Source organism: Panthera onca, chromosome A1, assembly GCF_046562875.1.
Source record: "Panthera onca isolate mPanOnc1 chromosome A1, mPanOnc1 haplotype 2, whole genome shotgun sequence".
Classification (NCBI taxonomy): domain Eukaryota; kingdom Metazoa; phylum Chordata; class Mammalia; order Carnivora; family Felidae; genus Panthera; species Panthera onca.
This window is the reverse complement of record NC_138339.1, coordinates 69749655-69770514: the sequence shown is the minus strand read 5'-3', so window position 1 is coordinate 69770514 and position 20860 is coordinate 69749655. Positions and strand designations below refer to the sequence as shown.

At 42.1% G+C, this 20860-nt stretch overlaps 1 protein-coding gene and 1 long non-coding RNA gene across 12 annotated transcripts in view; one reads left to right on the top strand and one right to left on the bottom strand.

Annotated features, from left to right (window-relative positions):
• LOC132680145 (uncharacterized) overlaps window positions 1-20860 on the bottom strand; it is a 214624-nt gene that overhangs the window by 123558 nt on the left and 70206 nt on the right. The gene's annotated exons all lie outside the window — the stretch shown is intronic.
• Window positions 1-20860, top strand: part of LOC132681100 (uncharacterized) — a 32010-nt gene that overhangs the window by 10934 nt on the left and 216 nt on the right. The window lies entirely within an intron of this gene.

Here is a 20860-nt window from a genome sequence, read left to right as displayed (position 1 = left end):
GATGTGTTCTAAAGGCATAATTCACTGAATGATGGAAAGATTTTCCTGGAAGTTAAATAGTGGTTTGAAAGTAATTGTTCCTTTTTATTTGAGGACTCAGACTGCCGGCACTCATTGTGGTGTAGAGTCTTCCTATTTGTCATGTGATCAATCAGAACAACTTAATTGCACCTTCTTCTCAGCTAGGAAAGTGCATTGTTAGTATGTTAAATATTTTATTGTCCTAGAATTTCTCTATATATAACTAGATCTCTGAGTTGAAATTATCAATCAGGTTCACTGAATATCGAGTTCAAAGAAAATATTATGCAGGTCTCATCAAATGATCATCCAGCATTTCTTGCAAATGTTAGAATATTAAGCCAGATTTTCATTTGGTCTTGCATCAAAAATACAGTGAAATTTAACAGTATTCTAAAATGTTGGTCCAATAGGTATCTTCAAGAAAATATTTCAGAGAAAAGAGATGTTTAAGAGATAAATATTTACATATGAGATATGCTTAGGTGTAAATGGTAAGATAATTATGAGGTGGAGCAGGTGATTTGTGTTTTCACATAAGTTGAAAGGCATACTATGAGAAAAGATTATTATATAAAGTATGATGTTCTCAACAAAAATGACAATTGGTTTGAACTAAACTTCAAGTTGGCCTAATATTGTGATGGATTATCATGACTGCAACAGAACTGAGTCTTGAGGACTTAAGGCAGTCTAAAGTGGTCTATGGGTTGCCATGGAAACTCCCCAAAATGTATTCTTACACCATTTGGGGGCATTTCCACTGGACTGGATTGACAAATGCCTGATAGAGATAGACTGTTCAGTTGGTGCCTTACCAGAGTAGTTTTGGATTGGACCTCAGAGGAAAAGATAATTATGAGTTAGAATGTATATGTTACATTGCATTTTCCAAACTATTTTAAACACTCGAGTTTGGCAATGCTTATGACATCTATAAAGTAGGTCAGTATTATGACTGCCCTTTTTATTTAGCTGAGAAAACAAAGAATTGTGGAACTAGAAAGCATTTTTGGTAGGGCTATAATTAAGCCATCAGGAATAAACTGTCCTGCATTTTATTCTGAGAAATCTTTAACTTATTCACAACATCCTTGCTGAAAATAATTTTCCTTCATTCTTCAACCTATATCTTTCCAAGTTAAAATTTAAGCACATTTATTAACAACAATCACAACAATAAATAATAAGATTTCCATGTATTGAACAGTAGGTGTGTGCTAAGTACTCTAATAAACTCTTTCTGTACCTTATATTACTTTTCTTGCACGCGGTTCTGCAAAGTAGGTGTTATTTTCATTTACAGAAGAGGAATCTGACGCTGAGAGGTTAGTTAACTTGCCCAAGTTCATTAAGTGACAGAAGCAGAATTTGAAACCAGATCTGTTTGACTCCTAAGCTTGAGTGCTTAATCATTTTGCCACACTTCCTGTTGCCATTTTACATTTGCATCTACCATGGATTTGTTTTGCCTAGCACTGTATATAATATATGTAACATGCATCTGAAGTAGTAGTGACTACAAAAACAGAAGTGCTGGGGTCAGAGAGCCTTGGGTTCAAACTCAGACAGGAAGTGGTTTGTAGCTACTGCTCTCTTTGATCATTGGAAGGATTTCATGACATTAAATGACAGCGTCAGCCTCAGGGCTTGGTACAGAGGCACAGAACAGGCAGTCAACCCACTCTCACTAACTCTCACAAAGAAGAGTTGTTCTTGCTTAATCCATTCCCCTCATTTCAAGTAGTTAGCCTATCCAAAATACAAATAAACATTCATTCATTCACTCCTTCATTCCTTCATTCCATAAATGCTTACTGAATTCTTACTATCAGACACTGCCCTAGGTGCTGCTGATGTAATAGTTAATACAGACTCCAGCTCTTTGAGTGCCATTTTCCTGCTGAACCCCTTCAAGAATGCCACATTACTTGTTGGGATAATAGTCACATCCCTTACCAGGAAACAATTAATCATTGTTGACTAGGCCTCTATAATGGAGGAGTTTACCATAGAGTCTGCAGGGAATAGGAGACCTGGAATGATAGGAGAAGATAGGGAGGATGTGAGACAGCAAGAGACTGAAAAGCTCTGCAGGACCATGGACTGGAATTCAGGAAGCATGGATTCTGGCTCCAGCTGTGAGCTCTGTGTAAGTCCTCCTCTTCTCTGCCCTGGCTCGCCATCACCTTTTAAGCACCATGGGGGCAGGAATGTGGCACCCTTATCTGTGTATCCCTACTGCCTGCTCCAGGCCAGGAACATAGTAGGAGTTTAATAAATATTCCAACACAACCATCCTAAGTGTCTGTAGAAATTTAAGTTTCTAAATCTTCAACTTTGGGAAAGATTTTTTTCTTCCGTAAATGAGGCCATATAGATCCCTGCAACACAAAGTATGGCCCCCAGAGTCACATCATTGCCGATACCTGGGAACCTGTTCAAACAAAGAACCCCAGGCCTTGCCCAAAATAACTGACTCTGAGTCTGCTTTTTAACAAGATCCTCAGGTAATCTGCATGCATATTAATGCCTGAGATGGGATGGGCCACATAATTTTTATAAATGATTAATAATTTTAAGGTAAAATATAAGCAAGTCTGTAATACTACACTCCAGCAGCGTCTGCTGTTTTCATAAAAATATCATGGGGCAAATACAAGGCCAGGGCCTCAGTAAGATGCAACAGGATAGATTCAGAAATCCTGTAAACCTCCTTGGAAATTTTGGCACCCAAGAGAGAAGGACTTTATAGCAACTGACAAAGTTAGGAGGCTGTAGACAGAACATATTGCATTTGTCAACCTGGAAACATTAAAGAAAGTTTGTTCTTTTGTGCAATCATTTAGCAATAAGGTAAGGCTTGCCAGCTAGATTTATTAGGATATTGGATTTTATGTTTCTTGTATCGAATAATATTTTTTACATTGTTTATGTCTAAATAAATCTGTCTTCTATTTTACATCACCCTGTCGTATTGCTGCTTACAGATAAAGGGTTCAGGTAGCATAATTTGCTCTGCCCTTGGGATATGCTGCCATACATTAAAACCCAATCACATGGCGACTACAGTAGAGAATTCCAATGTGTTCTGAAAAGTTACACAGAAACAGTGAATGGAAAAAGCTCAATGAAGAGATGTGGTTTCTGATCCTGCTTTATCTAGTCTGTGCCTGGCAGAAACTGATTATCAGCAGATTCAAGCTCAAAGATGGTAATTTCAATGTAAAATCTATGCCCTAAATGTCCTACGTATGATCTAGTCCTTGCAATAGCTGTTTGGTAACACCCTGACTTTGTGCAATCAATATCTATATGATTTTGATTATTTTTATGGTGCGTGTGTCAGATATACATAGACAGATATACATACACAAACAAGAATTGAACCAGTAAGCAACAGTAAAGAGAAAAAACACAATCAGATTAGAGCTTAGAAATAAATAAAATTTTGCAAAGGAAATAATGACTATTATAAGGTAAATTCATGTAGACCCTTCTTTGTGCTTATAAAAGAAGAAATGTACTCTCATTTTGAACAGGCAGGATAAAATATGTCCATTTGTGTTACAGTCTTTATCCATTAGTCTGCTTTATGATTTGATTTCATGTTTTCATTGTTCCAAAGCAATTTTCCAGATTGAATCTTAAAAGGATTATAAACCACAAAAGTCACTTTAAATTCTACATGGAGTTAATATACCTACTGCTATTCTGTGCATTTATCTTTTAAATTTTATAAAGAAATTTGTTGACACTTTCCATTTCACTTGTTTCTTACCATGTATTTTGTGTAAAAATTTGTCAAACACTGATGCCTGTCTTATCTGATATGTTTTAAAACATGCTAGCCAATCAGCATAACTTCAAATGTCAAATATGATAGTTTTAATTTTTTCTGCATTAAAATACTACCTTAAGTTGAAATCATTTGGTGATACAACATAAATAAATAAAAGCTTAAGTTTAGAAAACAGTCATTGGAGGTTGTTGTTGTTGTTGTTTTTTCTCTTCTAAGTCTCTTTTTCTGACAAAGGGATGATTGTGTCTTTCTTTTCTGCTCTAATATGGAGCCACAGTTGATGGCATTGGGGAACCTAACAGATCAGTCTTCTTAGCACCTCTGAAAGAATCTGTGTTTGAAATGGAAAGGAGGAAGGGAATAAAAGAGTAATGAATCCTTCTAGCTACAGAAATAAGAGCAGGTATAATTGTTCTTCAGCAGACCTAAAACATTCAGGTAAGTTGGCTAAGAGGAGCATTAATTTTTCAATTAGAAAGAGCCTTTTCAAAGAGAAATGAGTAGTTGCTGATATCTCCTTCAATTATTCTCCTCTTCATAATTCAAGTAGAGGAAATGGTTCGTACTATTTGCCTGAGATCCCAGTGTAAGAGCTCAGACCAGGTACCAGGAGTATTCAGCCAGGCCCAGGAAGTGAGTAGATTTTCCAGAAGTAATAGAGGAGCCTCATGGGAGTAACTTCACTGGGAACAGATGAAGAACAGAGGCTTCACAGGAAGGAGTTCACTCAAGGGGGTCAGAGTTAAAGGAGACATATCACCTGTAAAGACAAATTTTACTTGAAATTGTTCATGTGTGTAATCTGGCTTCTCCTCTGGCTCTGCATCCACTCCTTTCTGTTGTTGGGTTTGTTCCTAAGTTTGAGGAAACAGACAGCCCAGAAAGCACGACATAGTCCCGCCTCTAGCCTATGGAACAGAGGAGCCACAAATGGAGAACAAGATATTTCACACCCTTCAGTGAGACTAGTATTGAAGGATGGTAAGGTTTGAAACAGACCATTGGCTATGAGTTCAAAGTAGCAACTCTGTCTTTGTCATGGCCCAAATCATGTCATGTAGCCACTGTCAGAACCTCTTTTTTTTTTTTTTTTTTTTTGAGAAGAGAGAGACAGAACACAAATTGGGGAGAGGGACAGAGAGAGAGAGAGAGAGAGAGAGAGAGAGAGAGGGAATCCTAAGTAGCCTCCGTGCTTGGGACATGATCCCATGATCCTGGGATCATGACCTAAGCTGAAACAAGAGTCGGACATTCAACCAACTGAGCCACCCAGGCGCCCTTGTCTCATCTTAGAGTTACATATTTATATCTCTTACCTGATTGTCAGCTTGTGGAATACAGAGATGTAATAAATTAGACAAATATTCAATCTGCACTCTGTAGTTCTCCAAGCTAATATTGTACATGAGGAATAGGTAGGCTTTAGGCATGGCCAGTCCATTATTGATTTCTGTTATATTCTGTTACCCTTGGAAAGAAATCTATCAGGAATAGTGTTAGGTTCTTTTTTTAGTGATTTTATTGGCTTTTGTTTAGACTTCAACTCAAAAGACAGCAACCAGCCTGAGGCATAATGTAGACACCTGATTATCAATACAGTATCTGCATGTTAAAACTGCTGTGAGGATCAGAGTTGGTAGAAATGATCTGTACATAAAACAGTTAAAGATTTCCAGTGGAGTAAAACAGACTTGTGATCTATCCTCCTCTCTTTCTGTCTTTTTAGCTTTTAATGATGCAACACCACTTTGGGAACAATTTATTGCAGTCCATGTAAGAGGATATGCTTCTCTCTGCTAATACTGGGGGCAGGCAATTATCAATTTCCAAATTAATGTTCCAGTTGCCTGACACACCCCAGAAATGGGCTTTCACCCTTTCTTGGAATAGGTGGTTCCAATTCTTCTAGTGTCTCTGATGGCCATTTTCACACCAGTGCTACAAATGGTGTCTAAATAAATCCCAACAGATTGCATAACTGGAGAGGCAATGCTTGGGACATAATTACCCAATTAAGTTTTTTTACTTGATAAAGAGTCTCTATAAATAGGCAAAAACCAGAGCTTATTTTGTACTTTGAATTTGTACCTACTGAAAAACACATTGATTTTTATCAGATACTAATCCAGGGACAGAATATATCTCAATTGTTTAAAAAAAGAAAAAGGTAAAATTAAGGCAATTATAAAAATAACCTTTGTGATAAATTTCCACAAACCATATTAACAAAATTTTTCTAGAAATGTATTTGGTCAAAACCTTGAATTTACTATTCACTTTCCTATATTCCCACACTATTCCACACATGTTCACAATTCAAAATTGCCCTTTCTCCACAGGGCAGATGTAAGGGTATTCAATTTCTTTCACTCCCTGGTATGCATGGTGAGTGACCAAAAGTGAAGATCTACTGGGGCATGCAACTGCCTGTCACACTTCTCTCAATCTCTACTGTCCAGCTGCTAACGTGAAAGCAGATGCCAACATGCCAGTCCCAGGAGTATTGAGAGGCGAGCCTCTGTGCAAGTAGGGAGATAGTGAAGAGAGTTGCCCCTGCTACAGTTGATAGGGAAAAATTATGTTATGAGAGGGCCGACAGGACTGATAGGGAAATTCTAGTCCCCATCCCAAGACACCCCTTCCGGGTTCTTCTTCCTGCCCCGCTTGCCGCGAGCACCAAATTACTACTGATGTGGAATGCTGAAGTAACAGACTCTAAATTGTCCCCCCATGCTTGCGCTGGGGACTCAGACCTCTGGAGAGTGATTTCCTCTGAGCCCGCCAATGTGAAATAAACCTCCTGCCTTCCAAGATCTCAAAGTGTCGCTTGGTTCTTCCACTGGGTGGTCCAGACCAGGTTCCGTAACATTTGGTTCCCTGACAGGGAAGCCCAACCATGCTGGCCCATTGTTGCCACTGGTTTGGGAAAATGGCAAGGTGATGGCACAAGGAGGAATTGCAATGGAGAAGGCGTGCCCTGCCTGATATTCGAGACATTGGATATCGGTAAGGTCTGGGGCCCCTAACCCAGGCAGACCCAACTGTCAGGGTGGAAGGGGAACCAGATCACCTAGCAGAGACCTTTTTTAAAGGTCTCACAGGTAGGGATTCCCAGGAAGGGAATGTATTAACCTCTGGTCTGAATGTGTGAATGAATGTGCAGCCCAACCTAGTCCTCTAGTTGGGACTGAATCTGTGGCTCCACGGGTGGGCACCCTAAGGTCCTCCAAAGCCCACAGAGTCTGAATGGGCCTGTCTACGATTCCGTGATGAACGGCATACAGTCTATGGCGGCACTGGAATACTTTCTGAAGAATCATAAGTCACAAAGCTGACACTGCTACAGCTAAGGCTAAGCGTCACCTGAGTTCCTACAGGACATGGCCAGATAGGCCATTACAGGAGGCACCTCTACCCCTCTGTCTGTCTTTAGGATTCTGTCTCACAGGAACATCATGGGGTCAGGACAGAGTAAAAAAGGGGTTTTTGGGAGACTATGGAATTAAGATGACCCCTGGCAAGTTAAGGACACTCTGTGAGTTAGAATGGCCCACTTTTGGTGCAGGATGGCCCTCAGAGGGAACCTTAGATGTCCCAATGGTCCGCTGCATCTAGAGTGTTGTCACCAGGGACCCAGGTCACCCTGATCAGTTCCCGTATATCAACTCCTGGTTAGAGATTGCCCAAACCCTCCCCTCTTGGATGTGATTTACCTGCAACAAACAGGGACAGGCTAGGGTCTCAGTCGCCTCGACAAAGTGGCCCAAGGAAGGTCGACAGAAGGCCCGACCTCCACAAATTCTCACCAATGATCCAGAGGAAGAACCAATCTTGCCCCCAAACCCCCCGGTTCCCAATACTCCATCACCTTCGTTCTCCCCACCACCTCTGGACTTGGCAGATCCTCTCTCCCCTGGACCAGCAGCCAGATTGCACCCTTGGCCAGGCCCAGGCACTCTCCAGATGCTGGTCCACATCCACTAGTACCAAGAGGCTCTCCTCCGGAGGATCCAAGCAGGGACTAAGAAGCCCATGAATATGCCCAGCAGCAAGGGGAATCCCCCAGGGATTACTATGTATGCGAGGCTTACACCCCATCTGATCCCAAGGCACAAGAAAGTCATGGACGGGGAAGGTCTAGCTACCAAAAGGGGGGAGGCCCAGAACCTCCTTAGCAAGGGATCAATGAGCCTACTGCAAGAAGAAAGGACATTGGAAGAATGAATGTCCCCACCAGGGAAAGTCCCAGAAGCCCTGCCAATATTGAGGGGGACCAGGCTCACTTCTTCTTGGCCCCCATTTGCCCACGGTCAAAATGAAAGTAGGGGGCCAAACTATGGTTGACACTGAGGCTGAACATTCTGTGGTCACCTCCCCATGGCCCCCTTTAGCAAGAAGACCGCAACCATCTTTGGGGCCACCAAGTCTTCTGCCAAGACTGTCCATGTGAACTCAGGGGCCACATGGTACAGCATGATTTCCTCTACCTACCTGAGTGTCCTATCCCTTTCCTCGGCCAGGATATACTCTCAAAGCTGGGGGCCCAAATAACCTTTGAGCTGATGGGATGTACCAGCATCCAAATGGATCCAAGACAAGAAGAATCAGGCCCCCTTATAATGGCAATCACTACACTAAGAGAGAAAGAATGGAGGCTATTCTGCACCCAGGCCCAACCGAGTGGCCTGCCCAAATTCAGGACTGCCTTCCCCACTGTATGGGCCAAGGAAAACCTCCCACCCCTGGACTTGCCCACATCCGGGTCCCTGTCATGGTAGAGTTAATCCCAGGGGCTCAACCACAGAGACAGCAGCAATACCCCCTCCCGCAAGAGGCAAGGGCAGGCATCCAAGAAACACCCCACTCTTGCCAGTCAAGAAGGATACCAACCAGTTCAAGACCTACGAGCTATCAACAAAGTGATTGTCTCCTTGCACCCAGTGGTCCCGAACCCGTACACCCTTCTTAGCCAGATCCCAGGCTCTGCCAGCTGGTTTGCCTTAGAATGGACCAAACCAGACACAGGGCATCAGATGTAACTGACTCGGATGCGCCTCCCACAGGGGTTTAAAAACTTGCCTACTGTCTTTGGGGAGGCACTGGCTGGAGACCTCGCCGGCTTTCCAAGGGAGGCCATGCTCTGCACCCTTCTCCAGTATGTGGATGACCTCCCCCTTACCAGCAATACCCGAGAGAATTGTACAGAGGGCACAAGGGCCTTCCTCCAATTCCTGTCAGACTCAGGGTTTCAGCTCTCATGGGGAAAGTCACAGATCTGCCAACAGCAAGTCCAATACTTAGGATTCCTCCGCACCCAAGGAAAAAGGGGCTAGGGCCAGAAAGAAAGAAGGTCATCGCCTCCCTACCCCAACCCCAAACTAACAGGGGGCTACGAGAATTCCTGGGGACTGTGGGATTCTGCTGAATCTGGATTCCTGGATTCTCAGCAAAAGCAAGATCCCTCTATAATCTCTTGGCAGGGCTGGATCAAGAACCCCTTGTATGAACAGAGGAGGCTGAAGCCGCCTTCCTAGAGATAAAGGCCACCTTGGGGCAGGCACCAGTTCTTGGCCTGCCAGATATAGAAAAGCCTTTTAATCTCTTTGCGCTTGAGAAGAAAAAGGTGGCCCTCAGGGGTTGTCACACACACTGTTGGCCCTTGGCAATGGCCAGTAGCATACTTGTGGGAGAGGCTGGACCCAGTGGTGGCAGGATGGCCACCATGCCTTAGGGCACTAGGGGTCACAGTTCTGCTCATTAAGGAGGCAGATAAGGGGCCCCTGGGTGGCTCAGTCAGTTAGGTGGCCAACTTCGGCTCAGGTCATGATCTCGCGGTCTGTGAGTTCGAGCCCCGCGTCGGGCTCTGTGCTGACAGCTCAGAGCCTGGAGCCTGTTTCAGATTCTGTGTCTCCCTCTCTCTGACCCTCCCCCATCCATGCTCTGTCTCTCTCTGTCTCAAAAATAAATAAACGTTAAAAAAAAAAAGAGGCAGATAAACTTACCCTGGGACAAGAACTAAATGTCAAGGTCTCTCATGCTCTCATGTCTTGCATAAACACTAAAGGATACAGCTTCCTCTACAACTCTCGGCTAGCACAATACCAGGGGCTCCTCTGTAAGAATCCACGGGTCACTCTTGAAACAGTGTGGACGCTGAACCCCACAAGTTTCTTACCTTCTGAGGAAATACTAAAGCTCTTCGAGGCCATCTGGCTTCCAAAAGAATAAAGAGGTGGACATAGCTCCTTCCCTTACTGTGGCTCTGATGCCCCCAGAAGAAAAAGAAAACAATTGGGCTGAGGTCAAAGGTGTCACCCAGACCAAGACCCAGTTGAGCTTACTGGCCACAATCCACAGCAATAATGGGCCTGAGTTTGTGGCAGACATTACTGCTTACCCACCTCAAAGCTCAGGGAAAGTAGAGAAGATGAATCGCACTCTTAAGGGAACCTTAGCCAATCTGTCAGGAAACAGACCTCCCATGGCCGGGACTGTTGCCCCGGCCATTGCACACCAGGAACTCAAGGTTTCTCCCCTTTTAAAGTAAGATATGGGAGGCCCCCCTCCATGTCTAGGGAGCCTCCCAGGGAACCTACACCAAATAGGGGATAAGGGAATAAGAGAACAACTTCACCCTAAGTTACAATGATATACCATAGAGAGGGCCCCAATCTCTTTAGGATCCCCCATACACCCCTTCTCACCAGGGAACTCAGTCTGGGTCAAATATTGGAAAAAAAGACCCTCTCAAACCACAGTAGACTGGGCCTCATACTGTTATTCCGACCACCCCTACTGCCCTCAAGGTCACAGGTATCATTCCATGGGTCCACCACTCCAGAGTCAAAAGGGCCAATCCTGAGGAGCCCCAGACTTGAAAGACTGACCCAAGTCCGATGAACCTGCTCAAAGTGACCTTCCAGAGAGTCCTGGATTCTTAGGATCTTCAGCTCTTCTCCGGCCACATCCCGGAGGCTGGCTGGTCTATGCACAGCAGAAGCTTGAGGAGATCGCCAAAAACACTGTCACAAACGGGGCTATGGCCCAAGTGTTGGCCCTGCAAGGTTATTGGCCCATAATAAATAAAGATGATGCCCTCTAAAACAGCCTAGATCTGTTTAAAGGAGCATCAAAGGGGGGGAAGATAGGGAAAAATTATGTTATAAGATGGCTGACAGGGCTGACAGGGAAATTCCAGTCCCTGCCCCAAGACTCCCCTTCCGGGTTCTTCTTCCTGCCCCACTTGCCAGGAGCGCCAAATAACTACTGATGTGGAATGCGGAAGTAACAGACTCTAGATTGTCCCCCATGCTTGCGCTGGGGACTCAGACCTCTGGAGAGTGATTTCCTCTGAGCCCGTAGGTGTGAAATAAACCTCCTGCCTTCCAAGATCTCCCAGTGCCACTTGGTTCTTCCACTGGGTGATCCAGACCAGGTTCTGTAGCACAATCAGACACTCAGGAGAGCATGTGGTTGGTCTCCACAGGACACCTGAGCTCACTTTGTTTTATATGGTGGGTTTCAGGAGAAGCCAATTCACATTAATGTAAGAAAGTCATTCGTCACCAATTATCGGTAGCCTCACTGCATTTAACATTTGAGAATAAGTTTGTGACTATTTTCCAGGAGGCAGAATCATGTACTACAGAGTCTCCATGATAGAAACCACATGAATAGATACTAATGTAATTGTCCAACACCTAGAGGTATCATCATGCTTGGCCTCATCCAGGGCTCGATGTCTCTCACAATATTATTTCAGTAGAGGTAGCATGGATGGGCTAGGATGGGAAGGGGCCTAGAGCTTATCTGGTTCTATCTTCTTATTTTACATCTGAAGAAACTGAATTCCATAAAAGGTGTCTATGGGCTGACAATTCAGATAATTCACATGTGCTGCTTACCACACTACTTAACACATATGTATTCAATAAATATTAGCCATTATTAGTATGCTGGTCTGTAATTTGCTTTCTCTTGAAACATACATGCTTAAAATATATAAATCGTGTGATGAGGGAGCGTGGGGCTGAGGACAAAATGCAAGCTAGTGCACCTCCCACCCAGGTGGGGTATGTGTGATGTTCTTCAGGCACTCCTGGCTGCCCAAGGACAAGGGAGAAGAAAGAAAACAAATGGCTAACTCATAATCACAGTCATCAGGACATGGGTCTCCATCAGTTTGCAAATATCTTAGTAAATTACAAGAAAAAGGCAATCTTACCAATAGCCTAATCTCGAGAAACCTATAGACTCAGTTTCCTGGAGACCCGACATCACTGTGCCTCCATAGTGATATGGGGAACAAAGGCAAGAAGGAAATGACAGGTAAAATTAAATTTCCTTATAACCTGCTGCCCACTGACAAATACTTGAGGCAAATACAGAGTATAACATTTCTCCAGGAAGCCCCTACCCTCCTAATGTCAATGATTTGCTAGATGGAAAAAACAACCTTAGCTTGACAATACCAAGGCCTCAGGTATCTTAGGAATCTTCTTTAGTATATCAAAGTCCCTAGGAAGGCTTCCCTTTTGACTTCACCTCCCCAACTCCATAGTATATAAGGAGCCACTCTTCACAATCTCAGTGCAGCTCTTTCTGCCCCCAGGGGCCCGTTCCCATTCTTTAATAAAATCACATTTTTGCACCAAAGATGTCTTCAAGAATTCTTTCTTGGCTATGGGCTCCAGACCCCACCATCACCTCCAGAAACCTCATCATCATGAACTTCTTTTAGATCTATTCAGTAATATGGATGTATTACTATTTTTTAAGTAGCTATCAAATGATGGACAGTTAGGTTATGGCTAATGCTTTTTCCCTTTCAACCAATGTACAACAAACAGCCTTAAATACGTATCTTTCCAAACATGTGTATTGTTTCTGTAGGCTCGAGCTGAGAAGTGGGATTGCTGATTGTGTATATTAAATTTTAAAAACTACTGCCAATATTTTTCTAGGGCTATTTTACTAATCTCTACTCTATCAGCCACATATAGGAAGATTTCCCCAAAGCCTTGCCTGCACTGCACTGATCAGCCATTTAAATTGGAAGGTTAAAACAAATTGTATTATTATTTTAATTTGCATTTTTATTATTAAGATAGAGACTCTTTCCATGGGAGTGCAAACATTTACTTTTTTCTGTGTATTGCCTACCATATTCTTTGCTCATTTTTCTATGGAGTGCCTTTTTCTTCTTGATTTGTAGAAGTGATTTATTCAACAAATTCTAATTGAGTGTCTGTATGTAGCATTTGTTGTTCTTGCACTAAGGATGTAACAGTGAACAATGGCTACCATTTATGGAACATTTACTATAAACCAAGGACAACCTAAGTGATTCTCACAAAAATGCTATGAGCTGAGTACTGTTGCTATCCCCTTTGGGCCATTAAAGCTGAGATTCGGAGAGGTTACATGACATGTCTGGTGTCATGTAGTTTGTAAACGGCAGAGCCAGAACAGTAACCCAAGTTTGGTTAACTCTCTTCAGGATACTAGGAACTCCAGATGACGACAGACCCAAGGACACTGCCAGAGGGAAGCTGGCCTGGGAGACAAAGCTCCACCCAGCAAGCACCTCATTTTGAAATGCATGCTAAGAACCATTGGGCAGTATTGCTGAGGATGGCCCCATTAAGAACATGAACGCTTCATTACAAGGGTCACAAATATTTCCTCCCAGTTCTGATGCTTGAAAAGGGTTTTTCTGGAGGTTTTGAAAAATGTTGGTACAGATGGAACTAAAAAAATTATGTCATCATATGTTATTTTCCTTTATGGTTTCTGGATTTTGTTTCTTATTTATTAGAAATGTATCTCCCAAATCCAGATTTTAAAAATTATCTCATATTTCATTTTAATACTTTATGACTTTGATTTTTATTCTTAGATATTTAATTCATATGGCATTTATTTTGGGGCTGACTGTAACCTTAGATAATCCAAATAAACCTTTCTCTAACTAGAAACGAACTTCATCTCATTCACTGCCTCTATTACTTGTAGTTGTTAATTTATGTGCTGCTTAAAGGATTTCAGGTTGAGAGAAGGATATACAAAGGGATTGATAAAAATTCTACATGAAAGGATTTTGATATTTCAGTGCTTTTGAGAAGATTTTAAAGTGCCTTTGTATAGTTGGGCACACTAGTGAGCAAATGTGGACAAGTCTCACAATCAGCAACAGGCTAATTTCTTCTTAGGCCAATATGATGGAAGAGAAAGAATTGGGACTTTGGGATCAGACAACCTGAGTTGTCCTGGTTACATTACTTATCAGCCCAATGACTTTTAGCAATTACTAAACCTCTATGAAATTCAATTGCCTTGTCTGCAAAAATGGGGTAGGAGATATCTAACTTATAAAATATCCACCTTATAAGATTAAGATAATGTGTGTGTGTGGCAGGGGGGGGGGGGGGGAAGAGAGATCCATTCAGTACTTGACCAATAACAGTTTCTCAATAAATATCAGTTTTAGTTACGTTTACTGTATTTATTGTCATGGTACATGTGATTCAGTATTTTGTCTCCTAATCCACCAGATGTCCTTATACATTAGAGAACATCAGCGATTACACAGTTAATCAAATAAATGTTTTCATACATATATTTCTCACTTAAGTGATGACAAAAATCAATAAAAGCTTAAAAGTTCTGGTGCTGTGAACAATTAGCCTAGTTGGCATGCATGTAACAAATGTAAGGGAGGAACCCATTAGAAGAGGGGCATCAGCTAAGTGGTGAAGGAAAGAAACAAAGACCTTAGAGGAATGAAACACATTCTAGATCCTATTGTTAATTTCTAAAGTAACTCCCAGAGGTCCATACAAGAGCTAAATGCAAAAGACCACATTCCAGGCACTCAACAGATTGTACCTAATGGTGGGAGACTAGATTATATGTCATCTAAATGCAAATAATCAGAGTACATTTAAGGAGAAAAGGGGTTTCACTTTCACCCACTATAGAATAACGGAAACCAGATATACTCTCCTACATGAAACAAACAAATAAAAAGGGGACAAAATGATAGTTTGCAGGATACTGGATACAAGACAACAAAGGACAGTAACACGTGAGAGATGGGACGCAAATAGGTGAGCTCTATAATTGCCCCAGCTTCCTGCCTTCAGGGTGTTTTCAGGCCTTGGTCAGGGAGAGGAAACCCATTTGGATTCTCGTGGCTTCCTGGAGTTGAAGAGATGGAGGTGGGTATCCAGAGACATCAAGGCCACTAACTGGTCAGTGGACCGAGATTGCTTCACAGAGCAAAACTGTAGTGATATGCAGAGAATCTGCCTCAGTTGAAGTCTGGGCAGAGCATGTGTGTGCAAAACTACTTGATGTAAGAGAAAGAAACATTAAAAAGACAAGTGGCAACAGCCTGGTACTCACACAGGGCTGGGAATAGTGTCTGTTCTAACCAGCCAAATTGGAAAACCTCATGGTTTTCATAACGGAACTAAAGACAGTACACAGAAAATCTTACCTCAGTGGTAGAAAGCAAATATCCTTAGATTGAACATTATTCTAGTTCTAATATTAAATATTAAATATCTAACATTTCATCCAGATTAATAGATATCTAATATCTATATTAAGTATTAAAAATATTAAAAGCAAGATATTAAAGGGCCAAACTATTTCCAAATAACTACATTCCAGAGTAAAGCTGAAGTGTATTTATAGGCTTACAAAAATATCCAGCACCTAAAAAGGTAAAATTCATAAGAGCTTGCATATATAAAAAAGTACCAGGCATGCAAAGAAATAGAAAAATATGAACCATAATAAGGAGAAAATTCAATCCACCTAAACTGACACAGAACAGACAAAGATGTTAGAATTAGCAGATAAGGACATCAAAACATACATAACAGTATTATATATGTTCAAAAAGTTAAGATAGAAAAAGATCCAAATCAAAATTCTAAAGATTATAACTGTAATTGACCAAATGAATCTCAAAGTAAACAGAAGAAAGGACATAATAAAAGATCAGAGCAGAAATCGATAAAATAGAAAACCAAAAGTGATAGAAAAAAAATTGCTGAAATTATAAGCCATTTCTTAGAAAAGATCAATAAAATTGATAAACTTCTAGCCCCATTAATCAGGATTAAAGGAATGTAACCAATGAGTACTAATTATCAATACCAGAAATGAAAGAGAAGGCATCATCATAGATTCTATAGATATTTAAAGAATTATAGGGGAATATTTTAAACAGTTTTATGCCAATAAATTAAGAAACTTAGATAAGACAGACAAATTCCTTGAAAGACAAGGTTTTCCTTTAGCCAAGAAAAAACACATAACTAGTACAGACCCATATTTATTACAGAAATGAAGAAATAGATTCAGTAATTTAAAACCTTCCTCACCCTACCCCTTGTACCTTCAGTTCCAAATGCCTTGACTGGTAAATTCTACTAAATACATAAAGAAGAAATAACACCAATTCTATAAAAACTCTCCCAGAAAACCAAAGAGGAGGTAATTCTTGCCAACTCATTCTATGAGGCCAGCACATGATTTTGATACTAAAACCAAAGACATTGCAAGAAAAGAAAACTGCCAACCCACACCCCTCATGAATATACATGCAAAAATTCTAAACATAATTGTAGCAAATCAAATCCAACAACAGATAAAAAGAATAATACATCAAAATCAAGGGCAGTTTACCCAGGAACGTAGGCTTGGGTTAGCATTCACAAGTCAATGTGTCTTTTTAATGAACTTACTCTGTGTCACCTCAATAAATGCAGAAAAAGTATTTGACAAAATCCAGCATCTATTCTTGATAAAAATTCTTTTAAAAAAATTAATGTCTATTTTTGAGAGAGAGAGAAAGAGAGAGAGACAGAGCATGAGCAGGGGAGGGGCAGAGAGAGAGGGAGACGCAGAATGCGAAGCAGCTCCAGGCTCTGAGTTGTCAGCACAGAGCCCAATGCAGGGCCCGAACCCACAGACCGCGAGATCGTGACCTGAGCCAAAGTCAGATGCTCAACTGACTAAGCCATCTGAGCACCCCTATTCTTGATAAAAATTCTTAACAAATAAGGAGCAAAAGAAAGCTTCCTTAGAGGGCATCTATAAAAAAAATCCACAGCTAAGGTGAAAGCTTTCCCCCCAAGATCAAAAACAAGATATCTGCTCTCACCACTCCCATTCAATATCATACTGGAGGTCCTAGCCAGTGCAAGAAAAAAAAAAAAAAATTAAGTATATACTGCATTATTCTATTTATACAAAGTTATAAAAAAAAAATCCACTAATCCATGACAGAAGACAGGTCAGTGATGGCCAGTGACTGCCCAGGATTCTGCCTGAGACCATGTGAAGTAGGAGGGAAGGATTACAAAGGGGCATAAGGAAAATTTAGGGGGTGATGGACATGACAAGTTCATTAACTTGATTGTGGAGACAGTTTCAAAGATGTCTGTGTATGCCAAACTTATAAAATTGTGTTTAAAATATATGCAGTTTACTGTATATCAATTATACCTCAATCAAGCTGTTAAAAAAAATAAAGGGATGGACAGAGAGGAAAAAAAAAGAAAGGGTTATAAATTCATGGATGAGTGTATGGGGTAAGCTTTACTGAGGTAGTCTGGATTAGGAAATGCAGAAATGACCTTATTTATTAATGAGCCAGATTGTCTCCCATGTCTAAGTAATTCTCTAATAGGAAGTTAGGTGTATAGGTTTGAACATTATCTTTTTCTAGTCATCAGGGTGCCATTTAGCAGCTCTCTAGAAAACCAGCTATAATTGCAGTAATGCAGTAATTGCTCAGAGAGGAGCCAGTGACTCCCTGGGGACTCAGCAAAGCTCTCAAGACTCAGAGCATCTGACGCTCAGACAGAGGTCTCAGCAACACGCAGAGACAGTGACACAGAATCTTCAACGTCCTGTCCTAGGGAGAACCTGGCCTACCCCCAAAATAGTATCAATTTCCCAGGTTTTCCCCTGTATCCAGGGAACTTTCTAAATCTGCCCACTGGGCAGAATGAGCAAAAGTGAGGGAGGTGGCAACAGCAGTTCTCACTGCTCAACATTTACTGAGCACCTGTTCTGTTCCCAGCTTCTGTGCTCAGAGCTTAGAGCCCAGCCCCTCCTGCACAGGCGCAGGACAGCAGATAAGACTCTCTGCTGTGGCCTCCGAAGAAGAACATACTCTTTACCACAGCTGGCTCTGGGCACTTGGTGAAGTTTTTCTTAGCCAGGTCTTTCTCAAGGTTAAAATATGGAAATAAGCACCAAACTTACCTCTTATCTCAATAAATCTTATCCATTAAACTTGACTTCGTGGCTATTTGTGTGTGTGCATTTTAGATAACATTTCCTGAGTTCTTCCATGAGTCAGACACTGTTCTAAAAACCTTACGTGGATAGGGGCGCCTGGGTGGCTCAGGTGGTTAGGTGTCCGACTTTGGCTCGGGTCATGATCTCGCGGTTGGTGAGTTTGAGCCCCGTGTCAGGCTCTGTGCCGACAGCTCAGAGCCTGGAGGCTCTTTCAGATTCTGTGTCACCCTCTCTCTCTCAAAAAGAAATAAACATTAAAAAAATTTTTAAAAACCTTACATGGATTAACACATGTAATCCGAGTAATCTTGTGGGGTAGGTGGTATTATTATCTTCATTTAAAGATGAGAAAACTGAAGCATGGAGGGGTTAAGTAACCTGTCCAACTTTTCAGTTAGCAACAAATGATGGAGCCAGGATTTCAACCCTGGTGTTCCAACACATGAGCCCACGCTCAGGGGATCACAACACTAACACGACTGAGTGAGGGCGAAGATATGATTGGCTGTGAGCCAGTCTACTCTTCAAGTGAAAAGCATTCTGTTTTGTGGTCACAGATGACTTAAAATGTTTACTTGTTGGTGACAAGCAGTATCAAGTGAAAGAAACAGAATGGCTCATTGTAAAGCCATTCTGATGACTTGAAAAACAGCCCACTGCTCAGTGAGTGCCAGCAGTGCCATGTCACCCAGAGGGCCTGGGTTTTCCTCCCTCTCATCTCTGCCCAAACTTTGCTCCTGCAAGGAGTGGGGGCTACAAGGTCAGGGAGAAAGACAGGCATTGGAGCATCAGCCAGGGGAGAACTGCTGCCCATTGCCCGAAGCTGCCAGACAGTGGAGAGACGGAGCTGAGCTTTGTTCTCTGAGCTCTGAGGGAGAAAGACACAGGAATCAGGTTTTTTGTTTTTAAATTATTTTTAATTTTTTTAATGTGTATTTATTTTGGAGACAGAGAAAGAGAGACAGCATGAGCGAGGGAGGGACAGAAAGAGACAGAGGGGCAGAGAGAGAGGGAGACACAGAACCCGAAGCAGACTCCAGGCTCCGAGCTGTCAGCACAGAGCCCGACGTGGGGCTCCAACTCATGAACCACGAGACCATGACCTGAGCTGAAGTTGGATGCTTAACCTACTGAGCCACCCAGGTGCCCTGGAATCAGATTTTTAAAACATGATAAGAAAGAGGCCTTGGGGTGGAATAGTCAGTTGAGCGTCTGACTTTTGATTTGGGCTCAGGTTATGATCCCAGGGCTGTGGGATGGAGCCCATTATCAGGCTCCATGCTGAGCATGGTACTTGCTTGAGATTCTCTCTCTCTTTCTCTCTCTCTCTTTCTCCCTCTCTCTCTTTCCCTCTGCCCCTCTCCCCCACTCACACTCTCTCCCTAAATAAAAGAAAATAAATTAAAAAACACAATAAGAATGAACTAGAAGGAAATGTTCCAATATTTCAAGAACAAGTATGTCTAGTTGGTAGTGTTAGGGTTATAGGTTTTTCCTTCTCTCTGTATATATTTTCCATATTGTCTAACCAAAACCTATAGTTAATGTAATAACCTTTAAAAAGATAAATGATAGAAAAACATGCGTAAGAATTTTCTGGCAGAACTGCCAAAAGATAGAGTAGGCTAGAAATATCAATAGCAGGGCTTGGGAAACACACATACACACACAGGTGTTTAACCAGGAGGGATAAAGTTTGAAAGGGCCCCATCAGAAGTAATGAGATTTCTTTCACAGGACATAATCAAGTATAGGTTAAATGACTTCCTGGTAGGGATACAGAAGAAAAGATTCAAGCGTCTGTTGGGGAGTCTGTCTAGGACCCTGCTACCCAAAATATGGTCCATGAACTGGCAACATAGGCATCTGCGGGGAGTTTTGTTAGAAATGTAGAGTCTCAGGGCACCTGGGCGGCTCAGTCGGTTAAATGTCTGACTCTTGATCTCGGCTTAGGCCATGATCTCAGGGTTCATGAAATCGAGCTCCACAATGGGCTTTATACTAACTGCTTGGAGCCTACTTGGAATTCTCTCTCTCCCTCTCTCTCTCTGCTCCTCTCTCATTCATGCATGCTCTTTCTCTCTCCCTCTCTCAAAATAGATAAATAAATATTTTTTAAAAAAGAGAGAGAAAGGGATGTAGAATCTCAGGTCCCCACCCCAAGCCACAAGAATCACCCAAGAAATATTTAAGTGTTTGGCCTGGCTCAAACCTGGGGGATTCATATTCAGTAGTGCCATGTCAGGGGCCGTGTTTAGGAACTCCTGGGCTAGGTGACCTTTCGGAGCCCTTGAAAGCTGAAGACTCTGAGAATCTCAGCTTCCCAACCCCAGTGGGCCATGCCCTAAGAGCCAGTAGCCTGCTTCTACACTAAATGTCAGAATTCTGCCAGCCCCGGCCACCTTGGGCATCCTCTGCTCTTGGGGCATATTTGGGGCTTTCATACTTGCTAGGTGGGATATCCAACCTCTCCTCACAATGTTTATTGTCTTCTCACAATGTTTATTGTCTTCTCACCTTGCCCTCTCTCTCTCTGCGTGCCAGCTACTCACTCATTGGCTTACTGATGACTTCCTTTTGTATGCTTAGTTCTAGTTCAGTTCCATCTTAAACCAGCATTGTTGGAGCAGGAGTGAGAGCTATAAGCATAGCTCCAAGGTCTGTGGGAAGGAGGTGTTTAGTTACATCTCCCACCTAGTTCATGACATTGGACCG